Source organism: Protopterus annectens, chromosome 16.part0 (assembly GCF_019279795.1).
Source record: "Protopterus annectens isolate FY-2018-M chromosome 16.part0, PAN1.0, whole genome shotgun sequence".
NCBI lineage: Eukaryota > Metazoa > Chordata > Ceratodontiformes > Protopteridae > Protopterus > Protopterus annectens.
The window spans coordinates 375,157,657-375,169,850 of NC_056750.1; the positions used below are offsets into that span (position 1 = coordinate 375,157,657).

Genomic DNA, 12,194 nt, shown 5'->3' on the forward strand with positions numbered 1-12,194 from the left:
GATCAACAGTTCAGAGTAATGGTGAATGTGGAAGAGAGGTGAAGAAGAGAGTACAGGCAGGATGGAGTTGTTGGATAAGAGAGTCTGGAGTGATATGTGACAGACAAGTACCAGTAAGAGTGAAAGGGAAGGTCTACAAGAGGGTAGTGAGACCAGCTATGTTATATGGGTTGGAGACAGTGGCATTGACAAAAAGGCAGGAGTCAGAGCTTGACGTGGCAGAGTTGAAGATGTTAAGATTTGCACTGGGTGTGATGAAGATGGACAGGATTAGGAATAAGTATATTAGAGGGTCAGCCCAGGTTGGAAGGTTTGGAGACAAAGCCAGAGAGGAAAGATTATGTTGGTTTGGACATGTGCTGAGGAGGGATGCAGAGTATATTGGGAAAAAGATGCTAAGGATGAAGCTGCCAGGTAACAAGAAAAGAGGAAGGCCTAAGATAAGGTTTATGGATGTGGTGAGAGAGGGACATGCAGGTGGTTGGTGTGACAGAGCACGATGCAGAGGACAGGAAGAAATGGAAACAGTTGATCCGCTGTGGCGACCCCTAATGGGAGCAGCCAAAAGAAGAAGAACTATCTTGAATGCTTTAGTCTTGTCAATAAAGGGCTTTGCTGTTAGGAGTCCATCAGTCATGCTGGAATGTATTTTATTGGTAACTGTATTGAGCAGTCATGGTGCTGAATGGCTGGTATGACCATTTCTAGAGTTTTTGAAGTGAGGTTCTTGAGCTCCAACACAGCCTTGGAAACATTATTTGAACAGTGTAGTTTGTTTCTGTTTTGTTCCATTTTCTGCATAAAAGCATTTGTTGATGTTGTTTTTATTAGATTTCATTCAGTGTTGTTTTTTCCTTTGCATTTATATCCCGTTTACACTGATGACCATCTGATGACCCTGTTTCTAGGCTTGTGAGAGGAGCCCCATCATTCATGCAGCCATCAGGGGTCTTCCCTGTTCAGCACTCTCTGCTACCCCTACAGTTTTTGTACCATATGCACTTCATTACACACAACTAATCCTTGTACGTTTCCCAGCCTATTGTAGGAATCAACAGTGTTAGCAGGCCAAGAAAGCCCTTTCTTCCAGAGGGGTTGAACTAGTATACACAACTCACTCTCACCTTCCTAGACCAGTTTCTCCAGTGCTTAGAGCACTAATTGATCTGAGGGCATGTGGATCCTAGTCTGGGATTTATCTCTCTCCACCACTTACCTGTCTATCATGTCATGAGTTTTATTTGCTTGAATTTCAGTAAATTTGATAGTTACTTTGCCTTGAGCATTGTTACTATTTGTTGGCTATCATAGATTCAGTTAACTAAAACTGGTAGCTTATTTATTTGTTTATTTACTCGATTAATGAGCTGGTACAAAGATCCTTTTCAGCCATGACCCTGAGGCACAAGGCAGTGACATTGTGATTCATTCTCTTCATAGTATGTAACTTTATCCACTGAATAAGTAAGGAACAGTAAGATAACAACCATCAAGTGTTTAATAAGTAGTAAATAAAACAATCAAGATGTTTATAGTAACATAAAGTGCATTCAGCCTGAAAATAATTTACAACTGAAAAACCTAGTAGCCAAGAAAGTTAATAACGAATAACAGATTCATTTATAAATGAAGAACAGTTATCTGATCAAGTATGTATTAGTCATTTGTAGTTCATTGTTTAGACAGCTCTAAGTAGGAAGTCAGGCAGACTTGTATAACACGTGGTCCTCATCTGCCATCGGATATTGAGTCCCCTAATATACTTTAAGTTTAGAGTTCCGTAGGTTGCAAACCAACAAAAAGAGCCAGAAGTTTGAATGTTACATAAAATCTAATTATCATTTCTGATGCATTTCAAACTTGCTGCTGTTTTCTAGTCATTGCATTAGCAGTTCTTTTTGTCTCATATACATAACAAAAGGTGAATAGCAAAAGAAAGTTAACAGAACAGACAAACCAAGGGATTATGAAATCCATCCATCCACAATGCCTTTTGCCATTTTTGCACTTGGGGTCAGTGTGACACTTCAACAGTGACAATAATCTGAAGCCAAGGTTCACACCACCGGGTGGACAGCCCTGCTGCAGCTGCTCTTCCATACCACAGACTTGCATGCAAACTCACACCTATGGCCAATTTAGAGTGTCCCTACTGCATACCTTTGAAATGTGGAGCACCCAGAGGAAACCCACATGAACACAGGGAGGACATGCACACTCTGCACAGACATTACCCTACCTGAGAATTGAACTAGAGAACCTCTTGCTGTGAGGTGACAGTGCTAACTGATGGTGAAATATGGAACTGCTGAACAGATGATGTAATTAATTTCAAGGTCTCATGAGAAAATCTGATTGCATAAGCATGCATACAAAAGATACACAAGGGAAGAGTTCATGGATAATTTTCATGTATTTTAATATCTGTAGAGAAAACTGAGATGTTGTGTTCCTTTTGTATGCATTAAGTCCATTGTATAGCATTTGAAAATCCCGATTTAACATAAGTGCATTAGCATTCTTGATTCTCATCATGAGCCCGGTGGTGCAACTTTGAGAGAGACGAGACTCATGTATTTGTTCTAGTTCTATATTCTGTTTTTCAGTGAATCTTGAAACTTTTATTCAAGTTTGTTCATGTTTAGTCTGAAAACTTTTAGCACAAATAATATTTTAATGTTGTTTTGCTTTTTTGGTACATGGCCTAAAATAGTGAGCAAATGTGTGCATTTAACAAGCCTATGGCTCAGGAAGTACTAGTCAGTGAAACCCTGTCAGTCAGTGGGGTATTTGTTTTCTTTTTTTATGTGGGGGGCAGAGTCTCCCATGCAAATCCCCCGAACCCGTTGTCTCCTATAATTAACTCCAGTATTACAAAACTATGGGATACGTTATAGAAACTGCTGGCAGTTGCTGAGCTTGCAATCTGTGTTCACCATTTCAAGTTTTCCTGAAAAGTAACTTGATTAGACACAGGAATCTCAGAGTAAATCTATCTTGTAAATGTTTACCAGGTCACAGACACTGCTGTAAGTTATGGGACAATGTGTTTGGGCTAATATTATTCATTAGCAAGGAGTCCAAGACCAAAATTGTTTTAAAAGAGAGAAACGTTTTGGTAAGGGAAATTGGGGAGGTTGTTGAAGTAGTGTGGACAGCATGGCCCAGTACACACTCATCGACTGATATTTTTTCATTGCTCCATCATAGCAGGGCTTTTTAACTTCACGTATAACCTAATATACTCTTAAACTGCAACCAGTCTAGATCATTGTCTTAGCTATGATTTTCTATACCATAATTTTCCCAGAGCTGCTAAAACCATTCCTTTAATAACACTCACTTGGATGGTAAATTCTGTGGTCATTCCTTCAGTTCAGTAAAAACAAGCCCCTTCTGTAGAGAGATGTAAATTGCCCATTTTTAATTACTGTGCATAATCTTCGGTGCTGATCTTTTTTTATTCTGGAATGTGTATCCCAAATCAGCCACAGTTTACAGTTTTCTCTTTGTTTACTAGGTGTAGCCTGATACCCTTCAGCTGCGTATAATGGTGTTCCAGTTTTGTTATCCCTCCTTTTGACCATTAGAGACTCACTTGAGGTAGTTCACTGATCACAACAATGATGAGATGGTAAAGGAACAGAGGGTAGTTGGGAAGGAAAATTTGCATAAAGATATCTTTATAAAGAAATTAAGAAAAAAAGAAGAGTGAACAATGTTTTATGCTTTATTTTTGATGTTACTATGGCATGCACCAAGTTGTTACTAGTATAATAGTATGTATGATCTATTTGCATAGCTGCACCTTGTTCACTAAATTATTCACATGTAATAGTGTTGTGTGTAGACAGCTCATACTAGTGTCTAAATTATTTCTATCTTCCATATTATCTGCTATACTATAGTTCTGCTATAGGCAATTGTGCATGCATGGTTGCGGTTGGTCAGTGTTTTTTTTATAATCTTTATATTATATTATTTACCATCTCAAAGTGCTTACCTCCTCTCTGTACTTTTTCTAGACCTAAACCACACTTAAGTATTCAATCATGGGTACCACCCTTAAATATCTATAAGAAAAGTGCAGTCCGGTCTGAACTGTCTGCAAACAGCTACAGTTAACTTTGAGTATGTCGAGCACTGTTGTAAGCAGCCCCCCCCCCACCACCACCACCACCACACACACACACACCACATCTTCCACTTTCTATTCTCTGTTAGCAAATAGTATCCATAACTGATCAATACTGTGTGTTTGTTTATTTAAACTATACTTAGTACTAATCTATGAACCTAATATACAAGGTTATCCTCCTGGTTTTCCACCTGAGAAATTAAGAGAAGAGACTTACAGTTTCAGAGCAGTCCAATTGTGATTGTTCTTGACACACATACTTGTCTTGTTTTTTGTGATTGTCCAGCCCCTCATACAGGAACCTAACAGGGGGAGGTGGTGTAGCTATAATATTTAAACAACATCTAAACATCCAGATCTATCATGATTTAGATATTCAATATGACTGCAATGTCCTGTGTGGCACAAACCAATCAATCCATCATGTACCTTCATGGCTTCACCCAACTAGTCCAGTCACCAACAAGGATAAATAAAACTCAGCAAGCACTCTACCCTGGATTGGATAGTCAGCAGCAAGAACCCAGTCATATATATAACAGGCTGCTTATCAGATAGCCTCAGTGATCCAAAGAATGTAATCATGCTCTCTAGTACCTAAAGTAGTCTAGATGAGTTGTTGAATCTTTTAATACTACCTTCCTGACATTAATAATTATATGCCCCCATAAGATTTTCCAGAACCAAAGCTCAACCAAACCCACCAAATTATCTAGCAGTGTGAAACCTCTACAATACATAGCTGATGCTCTGCCAGTATATCCATCTTGATTAACATTCTCTCTGTCAGTCGATTAGTTACCTATTCCTGTTGTGTTAAGTCTCACATATAATCCACCACAAAGGACTCCTGCAGAACCAACCTTAACCACCCCCATAGCTATTCTCTCTCCACTCTCCAAAATACTAGAGAGATGCATACTCCTTTCAGTACTCAGCATGGACCAAACCAAACACCACCACCACCACTGCCTTACTCTTTTACAAACACTATCCTCAGCATAAAAACAATGGTGGCAGAATGACAACTACATATCTCCCATCCAGGTGTGGGTGGATCCATCCCTCCATCCCTGGACTCTACTTTTCTCTGTTTACACCAGCCTCTGCTCTGCCACCAAATGGCACACTCTCCAAATACGCAGAATGACTCTACATCACATGCCCTCAGCCCAGTCCCTACCCAAACTGCAAAACACACACAGGAAGCCTTTCTCTGTTTGAACATGGTTATCCCGATGCCCCAATTAACTCAACCCAAAACAAAACTAAACTACTTATCTTCACTATACACAAAAACACACCAAATTGCTAGGAGTGGAAATAGACAATAAACTAAATATCCATGACCATAAAAAACAAAAAAAAACTAGCATTATACATAAGAAATAAACAAATTTCACCAAAGCAAAGATTTTTCAATAGCAAATCCACCTTATCTCCCACCCTACTTCTGGGGCTTTGAACTCCCTCTCCTCCTTCAGTGGTATCAACTCTCACTCACCCACTGGTGAAGCTATTTCTCTTCTTCATGCATAAATTATGGATTATGGAACTCTCCCCACACCAATTACCTCCCATCCATGCACCAAACAAAAAAACTTTTTAAAAGCGCACCTAAAACATGCTGGCTATAGCAAGAGATGCTCCTAAGCCTTACTACTTATATAGCAGGAACTTCTCATTGTTACATTTTGTTAATGCCTTTATATGTACTGTAGATAAAGATTCTAGTTGTCTCAAACTGCCATACCGCCACAGATTTCCAGAACCTTTTCTGCCCTTGATATTTGCATAGTCCTTCTGTTATTATGACTTTGTTTGCTGACAGGTGTTTGGGGGTGTGACAGTGTGCACCAGCGATATATTGTAATGTGGATACCACAACATTTGAAGACAGTTGTTTATTATTTGTCATGATTTGGGTAAGAGTAAGGAGGAACCCACATGCACAGGCATCATGTGCTGCTTTTGGAGAATAAGTTACAGTGAAGGGAGGCCTTGCTGCTTGTTATTGAAAGATGAGGGCATCACCAGGAGTCATGGAATACATGTCTGGGAACTTGGATGCAACTGAATATTTGGGAATGTGTTCAGTACATGGAGTGGGTAATGAGTGACTTCTGCATACCATGTGAATCCAGCCATGCTGAGTATGCATATCTTTGTTAAAACTCCATATTTTGTCTGCTAACCTTAAGGTAATCATGTTTTTATGAAATATATATACTTACTTGGCACTTAGTGGTTTAATTAAGGGGTGGGTAGCATTTAAAAATGCACATTTCCCGTTAAAATATGTTCAAAAATATCTATCTGTATTAATATGTGGAGTGCTAACTTTCTCTCTCCATTTTTTGTCAAGCATTCTGCTGACTTCAGCTCTCTGGCTTCCCCTATGGCATTTTCCTTCTTTGGGGCTACCTCATTGGTGGGCAACCCAGTGTAACCATTCATGATATGGGCCCCATCCATCCCAGTGAAAAGAAATGAATGGTCACTGTGCTGTGCAATCCTCCCACTCCCACCCCAGAAACACGGAGAGAAGAAGCCAGGGACATCATGCTGCAGCTAAGATGGGGTTTTCTTGAGTGACCGTGGCTTCTACAAACGGATATCAATTAGTAATTAGATGCCACTTCCAAGGATTAGGCATGGATCTAAAAATGCCCCTGTGCCCATAATAAACAGGAATGCTAGCCCACATCTTTCCACATGCCTGGCTCCCACAGCCATTCTGCATCCCAGTCTCCATTTGGATGCAAGGAATGGCCCATCCTATAAGCACATCACCCCCACCATCATCCTGCACCCTCAAGAAAAGAGCATTCAGCAGGCAGGTCTTATAGTTCCATTTACCTCCCTACCTGCTCCAACAGGTAGCTGAGTCACTGTTTGAACTCGTGTTGCTTGGGATGCAGCCAGGGCTTTGCCTCTCTATGTCAGTGGAGCTGGCGTAATCTTATTATTTGCCTCAGTATGCTTGTGGAGCAGTTCCTTCCTTGTAATTAGTAGGACCATTTTTTAAAACTGTTAGTTTAGTACTCAGTAAGTTTAATAGGCATGGTTATGGAGCCAGATGGGCAGAGACAGAACATTTTATTTATTTGTTATTTATCTGGAAAGTCTAACTCAGCAGAACCAATTTGCAGGTAAAGGCTGAAGAGAAAAGTTCCACTGTAGGTAACAGTGTAACATTCAGAAAGTAATATACAAATAATAAGAAAACATAATTATAAATAACTTAGTAGGCATTGTTCTGGTAGAAAAAAGAGCTTCATTTGTACATAGTGCAAAAGAGAAAATTCATATTGTATAAAATAAAATGAATTTTAGGCTAAACATGGCTGAAAAGACTTGAGCATGCAAGAGGAAGTCTAAGCAGTATTCACTTAAACATTATTAGATTGCTGTCAGCCAGACACAGGTTGTAAATAGTGCACTGTAGACCGGTGAAGTGTAACAGTGTAGTTAAAAATGCAGTCTAAGAGGGTGATGGTGGTGGTTAAAAACACGAACAAAATTAACTGATGACAGGTTAGAGGCACACAGACAATGACAGTATACAAGTGAGGACAGGTAATACCATGTGAACAGATAGGTAGACTGAATATAAACATAAGAAAGTCCACCAAAAATGAGTTTTTGACACAGTGGACTTTCCCGGTTAATAAATGTCAATAAATAAATAATAAATAGATAAATCAGGGAAAAAAGAGTGAGATAATGGGCTCTGCAGCATGACCAACAAGTGACAGAAGGGGACAGGTAGACAGAGGGATGCAACATGTGAAAGTAAATGAGGGCAAAGCAATATAGGATCATTTGTGGTGAAGTTTGATATGAAGCTGGAGGAAGCACAGGGGGTGTAGTACGAGTTGCATGATGTCACACTAGCATTGCTTCTATTACTCGTTAAACCCAGATTTGAATGGAGTGGTCCTTGTAGCAGAGGAGGAGGAAGAAGAGATGCCTAGGTCTTGTCTACTAACAAATAGCAGTCTGTCTCCGTGCTTATTGTACAGTCTTGTGACCTGCAGCAGATGGGAATTTAAGGACTGTAGTCGTAGACAAATACATAACTGTATAAAATGTTCTAATGAGAGGGGACTTGATTAGATTTTGCTTTCTGCATCCAGTCAGCCAGCATGTAAGTCTTACTGTGGTGTGCTTTCATGCTGGAGGCAAAGCATAGAATGCCATCATAAGCAGAAGTGAGCTTATGCATAATTTACTTTTGACTGTTAGAATTTCAGCACAGTAGAATGATTGCAGCATAAGCAGAATGTTTTTCCAGATTAATCTGTCAGGAAGTGTTTTACTGGGTGTAACATACCTTAAGAGCTTATTGGTTTTGGTGACAACACTGTGGCAGTGTTTTTGAAGTGAAGATTGTAGTCATTATAACTGACAAGACACTTAAATGCATCTGTCATTTTCAGCTGTTCTGTTAAAGCATATAAGCATCCTAAATCAGGGAGATGGATGCTTGGTGCAAAGTTTCCAGATAGCGCAGCTTTTGTTTTAGTGGAAATTGCATGGCCTTGCATTTACTTGACTGTAAGGGGAGACGGGTAGCCTACCTAGTTGTCATATAAGTGCATGTAATATTTCCTCCTTCCTTTTCACCCCCCCGTCCTTTCACTGCCACTCCCATTCCCACTTGAATGTTTCCATGGACTTCGTCTCTGCCACCATGTAGCTTATTCGATGGGTCCATATTTCTCTTTCTGAAGTTGACAGTTTAAGGTTTGAGTACTCATTACAACTAGAAAATAAATGTTAAAATTGAAGATCTAGCATAGAGAACTCTCCTTGAAGAGTCACTAATTGGTTTCTTCTTCTCCAGCAGTCACAGTTTAGGACATATTTCTCAGAAGCTCCTATGTTCAGTGGCACACATGCTGTGACTTCAAATGCCAAATACATAAGCATCCAAGTCCCAGAACGTACTGGTTCTTTATGCAGCTTTCACAGTTTTAATTTTGATTTTCAACTGCCAATGAAAAGTTCCCATAATTGGTACCTAGAAACAAATCTGCAGTGCGTCCTTGTGGTTGTCAAATTCCTAATCGGCACCTGTAGTGGCAGTGATTGTTTATACTGCTTCCTTGTGGAGGAACGTGACATGAAGCATTGCAGTAAGTAACACCAGTTCAAGTCTGCCACCAGCAAATGCCCGAGAGAGAAGCTCCTAGATGCCAGATTTGAAAGTTACTCATGCCTGGCGAGAGAGTACACCATGTGGCTACAGGTCTAGGCCTGACGCTCAGAGGGCAAGCTACATCCTAACATTGGTGGTAAGTCCTTTGGTAAAATGGCCTTCTAGTTCCTGCAAGTGCTGTTCTCATTCTGTACTATGAAGCTCAAGGTCACACCTCTCCTTTCCATTGGCAGAAGACAAAAAGCAAGTAGTAGAGACATCACAAGGTCCCACCCTGGGAACTATGTTCTAGGCTACTGGCTCTATTTCAGTTCTGCTTGACTGGTCAGTTTCCAGCTAACTGTTCTAATCTAATGAGTGACCTCTAGAATTAGTGAACCTTGAGGTATGGATACTGGAGGCCAAGGTCTCCTATTCCAGCTCCTCTCCAACTTCTGACAAGTAAATGTCTAAAGCTTGGTGAAAAATTGAATTGTGGGAACAGAACCCCACAATTAAGGAATATGGATTGATGACAAAACTGAGTCCAACTCATATCTCTGCCACCTAAGAGATGCCTGCAATAATCGCACTACTGTGTGCCAGATTCCTGTTACCTACCATTTAACATGTGCCCATTACATACTTCATATGCGGATGGCACAGTGGTGCAGCAGTAGCATTGTCGCCTCACAGCAAGAGGTCCTCTGTTTTGTTTCTTGGCTGGGGTGCCTTCTGTGCAGAATCTGCATATCCTCCATGCATTTGTGTGGGATGTCCTTCAAGGATGCATCTGCAGTCTTTACAAATGGGTTGTCCTGTCGTCAGGCAGCCCTTCGGTCGGCCGGATTCCAAAGTCTGGGTCTGGCTTCGGCTGGTGTCGCACTTCACCCGACGTCATTGCGGCAGTTATTCGGGTATAAAGGCATCAGCCGACGCCATTTTCCTCAGTCTTTCTTGCCGCGTGGCGCCCGAAGCAGAAGCTGTTCGCAAGTGCCGGTCGGTCAGATCCAGAGATTACTACTACCGAATACAACTTCGAAGACTTCTATAAAGCTAAGTACCCCGTTGGGGACTCTTTCTTGCCTCAGCCGATGTCAGAGAAAGTTAATAACTGTTTATCTTGTGGGAAACAAATACCTCATAAAGATTTCCACTCCTATTGCATACATTGTTTAGGCCCAGACCACGACGTAGCAGCTTGTCTAGCCTGTGCTTCTTTTAACCGATGGACGCTTAGACGTCGCTCGGACTTTGCTGAACAGATTTTCGGCTCCGATTTTGCCTACATTATGCCGTCGGATCCTCCGACTACGCAAATAACCAAAAAATGCAAAGAAAAGGACCGACACTCGCGGTCCGCGGTTTCGGCCGAAACCGCGGTTAAGCATACCACGAGTGTCTCGGTTTCGGCCGAAACCGAGCAAGTGGTTTTTTCTTCAGCCAATAACTTGCCTTCTACCGAGGCCCCTTCTAACCTGGTAGAAACGGCTTCTGAAATCCCACCTTCTGTTGCGATTTCACAGGATTTATCAGACACCATTCCCCTAGATATTTCTACCCCTGCACGTGGAGCTGCTAGGCCTCCTCCAGCTATGTCTATTAAGGCCTTTGCCAGGGCTAAAGCAGCCAAAGCATCAAAACCTGTGCCTTCCAAGCCCCCCTCTCACAGGCCCAGCACCAGCTCCCATATGCTTTCTTTGGCAGAGGATCTCATCTCTTTAATTCATGGAGCCCAGCCTCATCCAGACAGGGCCTCTCTCCCTCCTCCAGAAAAGAGGCCTAGAGCAGAGCCCCCTGAGCCAGTAGCCACAGATGATTCCTCTGATGACTCAGATCATACAGACCCTCCTGAGGCTTCTTACTCTCCTTACGAAGACTCTGATGCTGAGGAGTCCATCCCTTCAGCCTCTCCTCCTGAGGAATTTTCCTTTTGGGAAACCTTGCATGCTGTGAGGGAACAATTTCAGTGGCAGGGCCAAGATTTCTCAGACTCTAGGAAAAGGCTTAGGACCTTTCTACACTTGCCACAGCATAGGCCTTTAGCTATACCTCCAGTTCTATCTGTTGTTGATGATGCATTTAATGATGCTTGCACTGCTCCTGATACTTTACCTCCGGCTCCTGCTAAGCCCGATAGGTACTACAGGGTCCCGGACACTCATCACCACTTATATAAGGCTCCTTTTGCAGATCCAGAGACTATCTCCCAGGGCCCTAAAGCTGTAGCAGCTACTTCTTCTAAAACCCTCCCTCTGAAAGGGAATCCAGGTCCTTAGAGAGATGGGGTAAAAAGTTTACACCTCTGCTACTTTGTCAGCTAGAGCTTTGAACTGCCAATTTCATATGATTCAATATCAAGAGTTTATGCTTGACCAGTTGACTAAAAGCTGTCCTCAGAAGAATCTATAGATAAAAGTATGTTCAAGAAATGTTACATAACATACAGCAGGTTAGTAACCATTCTTTAAAATGTGGCTATGATGCACTGGAGGCTTCCTTTAGATCAGCCATGACTGGCACAGTTATCAGGAGGCATGCATGGTTGAAAGAACAGGCATTACCAGACCATGTCAAATCTAAGCTTTTGGATGCACCTATGGACAAGGTCAATTTATTTGGTGCCCCCGCACAGCAGGTACTAAAAAAGATGGAAGAGAAAGCAAAATCTGTGCAAACAGTGAAAGATGTCTTACAAGTTCAACCTCCAAGGTTTAGCAGGAACTGGCCCTCCAAGAATTGGTCCTTTCCGGACTCCTCTAAGGCACAAAGAGGCAGGAATAGGCGCTCTAGAGGCAGAAACCAATCCAGGGGTGCCTACAGGGGTCACCAGTGGCAGGGTAACAACCAACGAGGCATGGATACAGCCACCACCACTACAACAACTCAATCACAGTGACTTGGCGGTGGCAC

At 41.7% G+C, this 12,194-nt stretch overlaps 1 protein-coding gene across 1 annotated transcript in view; it reads left to right on the forward strand.

Annotated features, from left to right (window-relative positions):
* Positions 1-12,194, forward strand: part of ABCA2 (ATP binding cassette subfamily A member 2) — a gene marked incomplete in the record, with an annotated part of 2,505,641 nt that overhangs the window by 1,158,481 nt on the left and 1,334,966 nt on the right.